General features: G+C 39.8%; 1 pseudogene; it reads right to left on the minus strand.

Moving 5' to 3' along the window:
- Positions 1–3,838: 3,838 nt before the first annotated feature.
- LOC138169933 (vesicle-associated membrane protein-associated protein A pseudogene) lies at positions 3,839–10,507 on the minus strand (annotated as a pseudogene).
- Between the last annotated feature and the right edge of the window lie 3,522 nt (positions 10,508–14,029).

Below are 14,029 nucleotides of genomic sequence, written 5' to 3' on the forward strand. Positions count from 1 at the left end.
CTCAAAACACTATCCCAGGCAGTTTCTCTCCAACTCAAGGGCAGCATGCCCTAGCAAAGTAATTATCTCTCTTTCTGATAAGTAGCCAGCTGCACCTATGGAATTTAGTAGTTTGAACCAGCTGTGTACTGGCTGAAGGAGCTGTGCACTGGGTCATAAAGATATTTACTATTTACCTATCCTAGACTTAGTCATATACATACTCCCTGAAGTTTATCTTGTCTAACAAGACACTGATGGGGGCAGCCTGGGTATTTCTCAGTCAGCCCTGACCATTACCTGACTTAGTGACGTTTTAGGTCTAAAACCATGTCTCTCTGTAGTCCCCCCTTGAGCTATTTATTTCCCAGTGAAGGAAAAATACCTGCATAGCAGATATTAAAAGTGCATGTTCCTTTAAGAACTGACTCCTCCTTAACCGCTCCCTACTCCCTCCCTGACTCAGCTAGTTAGCATATTTGGCACATGTTTTACTATAGTTTATCCTATATAAATTTTAACGGTATCCCTCTAAGGTTGCAGGTTCCCGAAGAACTCTTGCCCACTGTATAATGCAACAATAAATCTTTGCCACCTTGACTTAAAGAATATGTGAGTCCTCGAATTCATTCCAGGCCACCTCGTCTTGGGAAGTCTGGTCTCAGGATCCCTGTATCCCTAGGGGTTTCCCCTTCAACATAACCATCTGAAGAAAAGCCTTGAATTGATGCTATCTTTTTAGATAACAGTACGGTATCATACAATAAAGGAAACCTTCCTAATTCAAATGGAAGCGATTCAGCTTCCTGGCATGACCCAGGTACACAGTTCAGGTTTCACAAGCATACAACAGTGAGGTCAGCACAGCAATTCTGCAGACCTTCAGTCTGCTAGGCAGTGTAATTCATTCCTCTTCTCTCCCACATTTTCCCACATAACTCACTTCTTAAACTAGTATAATGTGTAGTGTCTTAACTGTAATAGACACGATATAAAGTTATTTCCAAATAATGAGCTAGCTATGACAACATGTGTATCAACCTCATCATCTATGGGGACATCCCTGGAAAGTATATATCCCTGCCAATGTAAGTGAACTTGTCCACAGACAGCATTAAGAATTTCTCCATTTGATGTAACCTGTGCTTCCACATATGGATAGTGTGGTGCTGGCTGGTGGAGGATCTATGTTTTCTTGATGGTGTTAGGCCAAAATTAGCACAAGGAGCAGAGAATCAATCTGTACTTTGTTGTACTTCAGCTTCAGAAGCTACACTGAGTGCACAGTCATCTGTAAACAGTCATGCACCAACTTTTCCGCTACTTTAGTCATGACTTGTAGCCTTTAAATAATTTGCCATCAGGGCAGTAGCTGACCTTCATGCCTTTTTTCAGACTTATTAAAGGCATCTGAAAACATTTGATGAAAACATCATGCTGAAAAGCACAGCAACAATCACACAGCCCTGCTTCACTCCACTGGTGACTGGAAAAGCAAGGGAGCACTAGCCATTATCTAGAACCCAGGCAAAACCTTGTCTAAGATATTCATAACTCACTTCTTAAACTAGCATAATGTGTAGTGTCTTAACTGTAGTAGATGCTATATAAATATTTGTTGAATTAAAGTATGTTCAGGTTATAACCTAAAATTTCTCTTTCTCTCCCCTCTGACCTGATTTTGATAGGAGTGGGTTAGTAATTACAGCCTTACTTAGGACAATGAATGAATGTCTCCAATCTCCTAACCTCTGGGAAGTGAGGTACAAGGAAGGTTTCCATGGCCTTTGTCATCTTTTCTTCTTTCTTTCTTTCTGATTTAGTAACCAACACCAACCTTCAAACACACAAAGAAAAAATTTAAATACATGAAACCATGAACTTATTATTTACAGTAAGTATAAAATATGTAAAAAGTATAAAACTATTTTAAAACGTATACCACCTTTAACAAGATAGTAATGCAATTACTCTGTGTGTGTGTCCTATTGAACTTTTTTCTTCTATGCATTTTTCTAGATTTTGTTACTGTCATTATTTGTGTTGGTTACTAAATCAGAAAGGAAAGATGACAAAGGCGACGGAAACCTTCCTTATACGTGACTTCCCAGAGGTCTCTAGGAGATGAGATTCATTTTAGGGTTCTAGGCAAATTTCTAAGAATATACATTGAATAGAAGTTGCCAACTTGCTTGGGTAGAAGGTACTTGCCCAGGAGTCCCAATACCAGTGAAATCAAAGGTCTAGTCCCTGTCCTTATCCTATTATTTATGAGAATCAGCGTGACATAGTAGATGTTGAGGTGTCCTTGGAATCTGTAGGAACTGGCTTCAAGTTCCACCTTGAATATGATGAGATGCTAATAGAATCTTCTTGGAGAAGCCCATTATGGCAAGCACCACTTAAAGCCACTTTAAGAGACAATGAGATTCTAGTAGGCTCATCAATGAAACACTCCCACTAACAGCCACCGCCCCCCCCAGCCCACCCTCCCACTCCTTCTTCTGCCCTGAGCTAAACTAAGGAATGATAATAATAATAAATAATGCCTGAAACTCTGAACTACTGTGCCTGGTTACCTCATCTCCCTGCCCACAGCAGGTTTTCTTCTATAAGAATCCCTAGCCACTCCTGGCTAACGGAGATCTTCCTTAATTGGAGGGAGGGAGGCTTAAGGGGAGTCTCCCTTAAGGACCCATCTCCCTTAAGCTGGGTTCTCCCTTGATGGTAGTTTTCCTTTTTTGGGAGGCATCTCTCTGAAGCTGCTGTCCCCCTGCCAGGGGTGGGGGGGATGGGAGGGAAGGTGGGGTGGAGGGAGGAGGGCTGCCACCACTACCACCCTCTTTTAGCTGGAGTCTCCCTTAAGTGGCAGAGGAGCCCGTTTGGTGTGTTGTGTTACTCACAATAAACACCTTTACTTGATTTGGAAACAGCCTGAGTGAATTCTTGTGAGATGCCCTTGCACCCCAATTATTTGGGGGGGCCTTTGAACCTCATCAGATGCATATTGGCTGTGTAACCCTGGCAAGCATATCTGCTTTCTTCACTTTGCATCCCTTCATATAGCTTCCCATATTTCTTTGAATTTTCCATTGCCCTCACTTTTAACTTGGGCATAGTTCCTGGTAATGAAAGCTGGATTTGGAATCAGAGCACACAGGTTTGAATTCCTGCTCTGATACTTGCTACTTGTAAAACCATGGCTTCTAAGGTTCCTTTTTTGCTATTGAGTCATTTCAGTTGTGACCCCAGTTGGAGTTTTCTTCGCAAAGATACTGGAGTGGTTTGCCATTTCCTTCTCCAGTTCATTTTATAGAGGAAACGAGAGCAAACAGGATTAAGGGACTTGTCCAAGGTCACACAGCTAAAAAGTGTCTGAAGCTGGATTTGAACTCAGGAAGATTAATTTTCCTGACTCTATGCCCGGCACTCTATCCACTGTGTCACCTAGCTGGATCTAAGGTTCCTTAGAGCTCTGATTTAATGATCCTAAGTCTTTCATGGTCTATAGAAGAGGAAGTAGATGGTCTTTCTTAAGCCACTGTCAGGAAAACCTGCTGGGGTCTTTGCCTGGATGGCAGGGAGACCTAAAGAGACTTGTTTTGTATCTGATCATATATGTGAGGCAATGGGGGACTCAGGAAGCCCATGATTATGAAGTCATGGAATAGTTAGTGGAATTTTTTGGGTGAGGGACATGATAAAACTAGTATTTTAGGAAAATTCATCTGGAGGTAGAAACTCAATCATTGATGACCACTGACTCTAAAGACCCACTTTTAATTATTAGATCCCAAGATTAAAAATCCTTAAAAGGTCTAACACTAAAAATTCAGACACAGAAAACATTTAATTTCCTTTAACTGAAACCAGTGTCCGATTTTTTCTTTGGACAGGCATTGATAGGCCCTGACAAGGACTTTTTGGTTGGAAAAATGCTGACCACAGCAATGATGTAGACTATTAAGAGGACAGAATGCAGGGAAATGATATGACTCCAAAGGGTATGTGGAAAAACATAGTGGGGGATGTGGATAGTAAGACTTGAGGGAAGAAACCACATTGTTGGCTTCTATTTGTGAACCACTACTTTCCTTCCACCCCCAAAGTTCAGTGAAGAATAACTCCTCGGATTGTTGATCTTAACATTTTAACCACTGGGTATATAGTGGTTAAACATGCAATAAATATGCAAAATAGCCCAAGTAAACATCCCTAATCAATGTAAAAAAGTAATTGCACTTACCTTTACTTTTAAAGTTTAACATTCTGCATCAAGCAAAATGAATATAATATATTGTTCACCTACAGCTATTACGTTACCCAAGTCATTTTCAAGAGAAATTTTTTTTCAGGCATGGGTTTGCATTTATGCTGAGTTAGCCACCCTCCCTGGGCTGGTCCCCCTTGTGATCAGTATCCTGCATCTGAGATAGCATAAGTGATTGGAATTATGGGTGCAATCTATAACCTCTGAACTAAACTTCTTTATAAGAAATTAACTTGGGGCAGCTAAGTGGTACACTGGCCCTGGAGTCAGGAGGACCTCAGTTCAAATCCAGCCTCAGACACTTAACACTTACTAGCCATGTGACTTTGGGCAAGTCACTAAACCCCAATAGCCCTGACCTCCCCCCTCCAAAAAGCAAAAAAAAAAAAAATTAACTGGTCAAGTCTATGATCAAACCTTCTCTAAGTTTCCTAACTAGGGTCAGGATTGAGAAGCAGCTCCGGCCTTCCCCATGGAGATGACTTCTGGAGGCTTTCTGTTATTGTCACTGACCTTTTTGTTCAGTGAGAGCCTCCCCATCCCACCAGTTCTCTCCCAATCTTTCCCATTCCTGCCCTAGTTCTCCATTTGGACCTGTGGTTCTTCTCTTGCATAAATGGTGTCTACCTCTAATTAGCATCTACCACTATGTCTGGATTCTAAGTACAAGACCTTCTTCCTCCCCATTTTTTATATATATAGTCAAGCGCATTCTCTTCACTTCTTCCACTGACACTTTTCTAGGGGCACCATGCAAGTTAAAAAGCTAACAAGTGTTCAATGGCATGTAAAAAAACTGGGAAAGTCTGCTCTAACCAGACCAACATTGGGGAAATTCTTTATGTTGATTCAACTCTGGTTTTTCATCAAGAATGCTTGAAAGTCCTTTATTCCACTGAATGACCATATTTTCCCCTGAAACATGATACTCAGTTTTGCTGGGTAGGTGATTCTTGGTTTTAATCCCAGCTCCTTTGACCTCCGGAATATCATATTCCAAGCCCTTCGATACCTCAGTGTAGAAGCTGCCAGATCCTGCGTTATCCTGATTGTGTTTCCACAATATTCAAATTGTTTCTTCCTGGCTGCTTGTAATATTCTCTCTTGATCTGGGAATTTCAGAACCTGGCTATAATATTCCTAGGAGTTTTCTTTTTGGGATCTTTTTCAGGAGGTTATTGGTGGATTCTTTCAACCTCTATTTTGCCCTCTGGTTCTAAAACATCAGGGCAGTTTTCCTTGAGAATTTCTTGGAAGATGATCTCTAGGTTCTTTTTTTGATCATGGCTTTTAGGTAGTCCAATAATTTTAAAATTATCTCTCCTGGATCTATTTTCCAGGTCAGTGGTTTTTCCCATGAGATATTTCACATTGCCTTCTATTCTTTCATTTGTTTGGATCTGTTTAACAGTATCTTGATTTCTCATAAAGTCATTAGCTTCCATTTGCTCCAATCTAATTCTGAAGCAATGATTCTCCTCAGTGAGCTTTTGAGATTCTTTTCCCATCTGGCAAATTCAGCTTTTTAAGGCATTCTTCTCCTCATTGCCTTTTTGAGCCTCTTTTGCCATTTAAGTTAGTCTGTTTTTTAAGGTGTTATTTTCCTCAGTCAGGTTGTCAACTCTCATTTCATAATTTTCTTGCATTGTTCTTATTTCTCTTCCCAATTTTTCCTCCACTTCTCTTATCTGCTTCTTAAGGTCCTCTATGGCCTGTAACCAGCTCCTGATTTTCCTTAGAAGCTTTTGGTGCAGGAGTTCTGACTCCACTGTCTTCCTCCTGTTCCATGCTTTGATCCTTTTTGTCCCCAAAATAGGAGTCTAATGTTGGTTTCTTCTGTTTGCTTTGCTTCCTTTGCCTGGTCATGTTGCCACTCAATTACTTGACTTTGGAGCTTTTTGCCACAGTAGGACTCTGCTACCAGACAGGGGAGCTTCATACCAAACTCTGGGGTTTTCTCAGCTGCTGGAGGTATTACTTGGGTGCCCTCTCTGAAGCTCCACATGCTCTGGCAAGCTGGTCGCACACCCCAGGACCTCCACCCTAGACCACAATCCAGATCCAAGCAAGTTAAAGCAAGAGAGATTACCCCTCAGATTGGTCACTTGGTCCCCCTACACTCTGCAGGCCAGGAGCTGAAGCTGCCACACAGTGGCGGTTGTGCCGCAGCCCTCAGCTGCTTCTTGCTGTGGGGGCAAAACCCGATGCCCTCCCAACTACTGAGTCCCAAAGTCCACACTACACTGACCTCTCACTTTGTTCTTAGCATCTATGTGTTGATAATTCTGGACCGCCACAGCTGCTGGTGATTTGTAGTCCCTCTAGCCAGCAGTTGGTCAGGCCCACCCTGGGGCTAAAACCTTGGTGTGGGGCTTGGCTCAGCTCCCAGAGCGCTGTGTTGGACGATTCCCACTGGCCTGCCAGGCTGTCCTCAGCAGGAGGTTAGCTTCTCTGTGTCATTTTGTGGGTTCTGTAGCTCCAAAGTTTGTTCAGAGACCCTTTTACATGGATTGGAGGTGGTGGGAGCTGGAGCTGTGGGGAGGTCCTGTTTCTATTCCGCCATCTTGTCTCTGCCCCTTCCCTCCCCCCTTATGTCTATTCAAATGTTGGGAACATGTTACAAAATTTTTTATTTTCTAGGTAGATATGCAAATGACCTTTAGACAAGACAATTGTCTTGAATGGTGTAGCAGCAAGCACCCCAAGCTCGTCCTCAGGGTTTGCTGCCCATACAGGTTCTTGGATCTGCTTTGTTAAAGGAAAGCAACTCAAAATGGGTTAACAAGCTTACTTTAATCAGTCAGACATATATCGTTTACCTTGTTCAGGAGAAAATGTCAGCACCCCGAACCTCAAAGTATACAGGCATAATTATCAAGACAGAAACATCAAGTAGACAGATTTCCAAACTGTCCAACCATTACATCCATACCCACTCAACATCTGGGTTTCCACATTCTGGGTTTTTCAAAGCCGGGGGACTCTCAACAACGGCTTCCCAGAATTCAGATCAAATCACAGAACACTTCCCAAAGTGAGTCCCAAAAACAAAGCTACACATCAGGGCTTATATAGCCTTCTCCTGGCTCAGAGAATGTAACAACCTCATGGACTCACTGGCCAATCAAGGAGTATCTACTGAAAAACAAGCCTCCCCCACCCCAGGCTTCAGGTGCACATTAGCCTAGGGGCAGGGAAGATCTTTAAAATTTACATTCTTATTACAAATGGACAAATCACTACTGGTCAAATCAGCAGCATTTATACTAGAGACAGACTTTTAAAAAAGAAAACATACAGTATTGGATTCACCCATTCACATATTTATATACTAGTCACTGTGATATGCATGAGGCATGCAAGCAATGAAGAAAACACTGTCCTTGTCAGCATTTTAGTCTGGTAGGAGAGATAATAGAGGAACAAAAAGAACATATTTACAAATTAGAATTCCTGGGAGCATAAAGAGAGTTATCAAGTGCTGTGAGATACCTGAGAAGAATGAAATTGCTTCCAGTGTGGAGGGATCAGAGGAGGCTTTAAGCACCTAAAGTGTACCTTAAAGGATTCACATGTTATCAATACGTGGAGATGAGGAACAAATAGTTCCTTTTAATTTTAAGGAATGGTTTGAGCCAAGAGGCACAAAGAAGAAGACAAGAATTTGGAGAACAGATCATAATGCTAGCAATTTGGAGCACAGAGCATATAAAGGAGCTAGTGTAAGAGAACTAGAGAGTCGGGAGGGAGTCAGACTATTGAAGGCCTTGAATATCAGGATAAATGATCATGAAATGCATTACAAATATTTTGAGATTAATCATTCAAAAATATTACCCGTTATAAAATATCTGAAACTTTATGTTTTAAAATAGAAATACATACTTTAGGCATTCTGTGTCTTCTACCTTTTGGTTACTCTTTTGTGGCCATCCTGCCAAGTGGGATGGATTTCTAGCAACAACAAAGTCCTTTGTTTTTCCCTCAGCTGCTTTGATTGTTATTGGTTTGATTGCCAGTGCATTGTCTGGACTGCATATTGTCCTCTAGCAATGCCAGTTCCCTTTGACTCACTCAGCATCATTTCCTTGTTCTGAACAGGAATAGTATACCAGAGCAATCTATACCTATGATAAAAGTCTTGTGCTTATCCTGGTAGTGATGAGAGTAAAAGCAGCCAACTGGACAGTACCGAAGAACCAAAACCATGTCATAAATTTTGATTACTTCTTGGGAGGAGAAAATCATTTGGAAAAAGTAGCTTAATTACTGTTCTATATAGCAGAAATTCTTAGCATAACACCATTCCATTTATCCAGAGGTTAATTTTCTAGTAGCCTCAAATTTCCAGAATAGCCCCCAAACTCCAATAAGTTTAAAGACCCCTTAGTGCCTGCAATAGCTGTAACCAAATCTCTGTACCAAAGTTTTGCACTTTCGCCCTTAGTGTGTCAATTTGAGCCTTGATGATTCATTTAGCTCTTAATTCCTTTTTTTTCTAACCTGAACATAATAAATTTGTACAAAAAAAAGGATCAAACATAAAATTCTATTTACTGAATGTAGGCTATATCTCTAAAGTTAGACTTCATTCAAAGGAAAAAATATGGACCTACACTAACCACAAATAAATGATACTCAGATTTTATACAAGCTAGATAGATATTGGGTTGGGGCAGAGTGGGGGTAGAGGGGGGATATAGCTTATGTTCAGACCAATACAAATTCTATGATCTTTGCTAATGTACAAATATTTTTAGAAAACTGATACACAGTTATCTTTACATAGTTGATACAATTCTTAATGAGTTTGGCTAATCCAAGGAGTCACTGCAATAGTTGTAATTGTTGACTCAGTGACACAACCGCTAGGCTCATAGCACTATAGAGATAAGGATTAAAAAAAGGAGTAAATGGACCCATATGTACAAAAATGCTTATAGTGTTCTTTTGTAATAGCAAAGAACTGTAAACTAAGGGAATGCTCACAAACTGGGAAATAGCTAAACAAGCTATGGTCTATGAATGTTTTGTTTGCTGCTCTCTACATTTACAGTGCTGTAGACAATTGCTTATTGTAATCATAATTTCTTTCTGTACAGTAACATTCCATTACATGTATGTACCATGATTTGCTTAGCCATTCCCCAGGCAATTAGCATCTATTGTTTCCTATTCTTTGCTAACACTCAAATGCTAACATTAAGTATCTACAAGTACATGGAACTTTTCTCTTGTTAATCACCATCTCCGGGGATATGCTTCCCAGTCAGACCTTTGAGCCAGAGACCAGATTGTTACAATAACAGGAGATTCTGAACTCTTCAAGTTTTATTAAAGAACCCCAAGAGCTTACAACTGGCATCTGTTACTATTGCTCTGATAACATACAATTAGTCCAGTAAGTAGCCTGAGTTTGCTTTTATTGTGTTTCTAACCTGGAAAGATTGTTAAAGGCAAAGTCTATATGAAGTTGCACATTTCCGCCATGCACTATGCTACGAATGAAATGTTAGGTAAATAAATCTTTCTCTGGTCAAGCAAAAAAACAAAAAGGGAAACAGCTCTCTAGACGCTGTACTCAACAAGATGAATTTCCCTACGAAGTCCAGTGAAAATGGCTGCAATTATATGAAGTGAAGCAAGACTAGTCACATTCTGACTGAAAAACACAGCTGAGCTTGATTCAGAATTGATCTGCCTGTGCTATGTTTCTGAGCACTAAAACAAGCATCTCTCAGCGGTCAATTTTCTTCCGATAATTTCATCATTTCACCCTGATGTCTTTTACAACCTATCATCAGTCCCCTTGTTCCAGTATCAATAAATGAAACCCTATGCAGTTTTGGCACAGGTCCCTCTTGTTTAGATGCTTTCAGTGAAACAGCTTTTCTAGGCCCTACATAGATCAATTCATCACTTTCATTGGGCATTCCAAATACACACCTTAATCTGGCATCCATTAGTTGACTGGATTTTACTTCTTTCCACCCAGTCTCCATAACTGATGTGTTTCATGAAGCAAAAACAGCCCTCACTATCACCTTGTGTTTACTCCTCTCATTTGGATCACAGAATTTGTTAGTCAATGCTGGATCAATAATTCCACTATTCAGCTGTAGCCTTTAATTTGAAACATACTTTTCTGCCTGATAGAATTCAAAGCTTAAAATTCATAGTGACTACATCTGTGAAAGGGCCTTCAAATCTGAGGCCTGTGGGCAGGTCCAGGACCAGAATCTGTACATGCCTTGCCATGGTTCCCAAAGCAGGCACTATCAGAGAGCCAGTACTGGAGGAGGGGGCATGTCATCATGTTTTTTAACCACATTTGTTTATATCTTCAGCTTTGCTTTGCATAATGTCTTGTTTGTAATGTGTTGCAGCCTTTTTGAGTCTATAGTTAAGCCTTCCTTGATAGGAACTTTCCAGGTAATTCCATTTTCCATCAGCAGCTCTCCTTGGTTTTGACTCTACAGAACACGATGTTTCCCCCAGGATAAGATCACCTAAAATCTCAGTACCATGAAGACTGACTCAGCTTTTCAGCACCTTCTCAATCCTTCAGTTGCTTCTCCCTCTGATTGGAGGGACAAAGTGGTACATTAAACTCCTCCCAATGCCTTCCTTTATAGAGGTTTTAGAACTTTCCAAGTGGTTCTCAATTTTTCCAGGTGCTGCTTGGTTTTGACTCCAGGGAACATCAAACCACTGGATGGCACATTACTCCCTCCCCAAAGTTTATCAGCTTCCTTTTGTGAATTATCTTCCTCCGTTAGACTGTAAGCTCCTTGAGGGCAGGGACTATCTTCCTTTTTCTTATTTGTATCCCCAATACTTAGTGCAGTGCCTGGTACCTCTCATGCATTTAATAAATGTTTACTGAACTGAGATATTATGAACTACATGCCCTTCAGATGATACTCCATTTCAAATCTTCAAAGACTGTAGTGTTTCATTATTCTCAGCCATATAAAACCACCAGGAAAAAAAAGACGGACCTTTTTTTCAAAGAGAAACTTGGGAGTCATTAAAATAAATTTGCAATTTCACAAAAGCAATCCAATTCATTTTCTTCCTCCTGTTCAGTTCTGGGTCCAACCTATTATGTGTTTGCAGTATCTGTGACACAGGTAGAAGCAAATGAATTTTGACAGGTGTTCATCTAACTGCCTATCGTAATGTGGATGATATGTGTTCTTCATCCACTTGGTTTCTGATGACAATACCCAACGTAATATCATAGAACGTGTTACAATATTGGCTAAGTTGGTCAAGTTGCAGTACACCCAAAAGCCGAGTAGGGTAAATCACTCAGCCTTGACTATGCTCTCAGAATCTAAGCCTATGCCCAGTGATCGTAACAGAAACAGATGGCCCAGGTCTGAGGGCAGATGCTCAAACATCTTCCTGAACTTGCTTTTCTACTTCTGCTTATTTCTCCATTTCTGATACTACCCAAATAACTATAAAATGATGCAATAATTACCAAAATTATCTGTCGCTGGACAAAAGAAAAAGGCAGATCAATGCAATAGACTAGGATAAGCAAGACCTAGGCACAAATTCCTATTGAAAAAATTACTTATTTTATAGAATCAGAATTTTAAGAGGCAGAAGACTACAGCTCTAATCTCTCCCGTTCCCTTCATTTTACAGATGTGAAAAGTAGTTTTTCCTGTGTAATTTAAAATTGAAATACTGCCAGGTGAACTGAAATAAGCCTCCCCCTGAGGCAAAATAAAAAGCCTATCATACTTCATTACATCTGATTTGTCTTCCTCTCAGGAGACAAGTATAATTACATTCCTTCCTTTCAGAAGGTCTTTTCTCCATAAATTTTCGTGGTAGTAGCATCCTTAAAAACAGACAAATTTAGGATCAAAGAGAACAAAGAATATCTGAAGGAAATTACCTGTAATTAAAAACAATATTAGCGATCTGAGACAATTTTTAAGAGATACCATTCTGCACAGTACATGGTGGTATCCAAAATAATGCTGATTTCTATAAGGAGAAAAAAATTCTATCAGATAAGTAAATATGGACCAACAGTTCCATCTACTGGAAGCTGTAATATAACTCCAAACACATTTCAGTTATGACTGAATATAATTTTTTCTATTTGGCTTTTTGGAGGGACAACTGGGGTTAAGTGACTTGCCCAAGGTCACACGGCTAGTGTTAAGTGTCTGAAGCCACATTTGAACTCAGGTCCTCCTGACTCCAGGGCTGGTGCTCTATTCATTGTGCCACCTAGCCACCCCCTGAATATAATTGTTATAGCTGAAGTTTCAGTTGCCAATTAAAATAAAAACTTAAAATTTATGTTTTGACAGGACATAACTGGACAACCAAATAAAATTTCATCCTATCAGGTATATTTCCTAAGAAAATAATGGTGAAAAAACATGTAAATTTGACACTGAAAACATATTTTATGCTATCTGTGCCAATGGGATTACAGAGCCATTGCAGTATCAGAATGGCTAAATTAATATTTGCAAAGAAAAATAGAAAAACATCATTGTAACAAATAGTCATCATAGATTTAGAACTGGAAGGAACCTTAAGAAATCATCTGGTCTAATCCTCTCACATTATAGATAAGGAAACAGGCCCAGAGGGGCTCAGAGGTTTGCTTAAGGTCATGTAGGTAGTAGGAATCAGAATTTGAACCCACATCTCTGACTCCAAATTCAGGATGCTTTCCATTATACCTCTCTGCCTTTCTAATAAAAAAAACAAACAAACTCAAAAGTGAAAAAAAAAATGAGATAGAATATCATGGTGATTATTATGGACACACTTTCATGGTCTTTATTAAGTTGACCTCTTTCACGGTTATGTCTTATTTCATTACAAAACTTACGGCTTTCTTTTTCCTCGATAATATACATGCATCAAAGAGAAGCTTACTTATACTCTCCAGTTATGATTAGGGCTTTAGCTCACAAATAGGAATAAGGAGAGAGATTTTAAAATAATAGCTGTTTTTAAGCTATACATGAGTAAGGAAATGAAAGGAACACAGCTATACTATTCTGCAAAGCTGCAAGGAAAATACAAAAGAGCTGCTTTAGATGGAATAATTTAGAGACTTACCTTAGAGCCAAAAACTATAGCAACTTCACAGAGCTGCCTTAGGAAGGTGTCATGCAAAGCTGTATGTACAGATATCGCATGCAATCAGTTTTTCAAGGATGAGGACTTTTGAAACAGAATATAGCCAACTTAATTTAGCTTCTAGAAATCTTGGAACTTTTCTCCCTACTCTTTTCCAAATCACTGCTCAACACACATTGCCTAAAAAATTGGCCTCATGTCCTTCAATCCCAATGGTAACCTCGTGTAAGGTAGGGAAGTCTTTTCTGAAGGCCATGGGAGGCCAAGAGAAATCACTTATTCTTGCCCAAGCCTGTTTATCCCATTCTTTTGCCCTGAAATGGCCTCAAATGATCTCATGAATATGTATTGAGCTGGAAGGAAATGAAGGACAGATTTTAATATGAGCAAGGCCAGGTGTACCAAAACATGGAAGGAAGAGGTATGTAAAGCTAAAGCTTCAGTCCCTAGGACAGAAATTCTTAAATGTCCAGAATTCAGATCGAGAAAGGGATTCTGTTGATATTAGTATGCAAATCTTCAGTGCATGTAAAAGAGAACCTAATGTAGGATATATTTAACATAAGAGTAAAAAAGGTCACCCATTTCTAATACATTCTTTTTTGGTCAGATATATTTTCAGTTAAAAACCAAAAACCACAATTCAGTCAATAA

Source organism: Petaurus breviceps, unplaced genomic scaffold (genome assembly GCF_028583685.1).
Source record: "Petaurus breviceps papuanus isolate PSGF00001 unplaced genomic scaffold, PetGlider_PUasm1.0 38, whole genome shotgun sequence".
In the NCBI taxonomy this organism is placed as follows: Eukaryota; Metazoa; Chordata; class Mammalia; order Diprotodontia; family Petauridae; genus Petaurus; species Petaurus breviceps.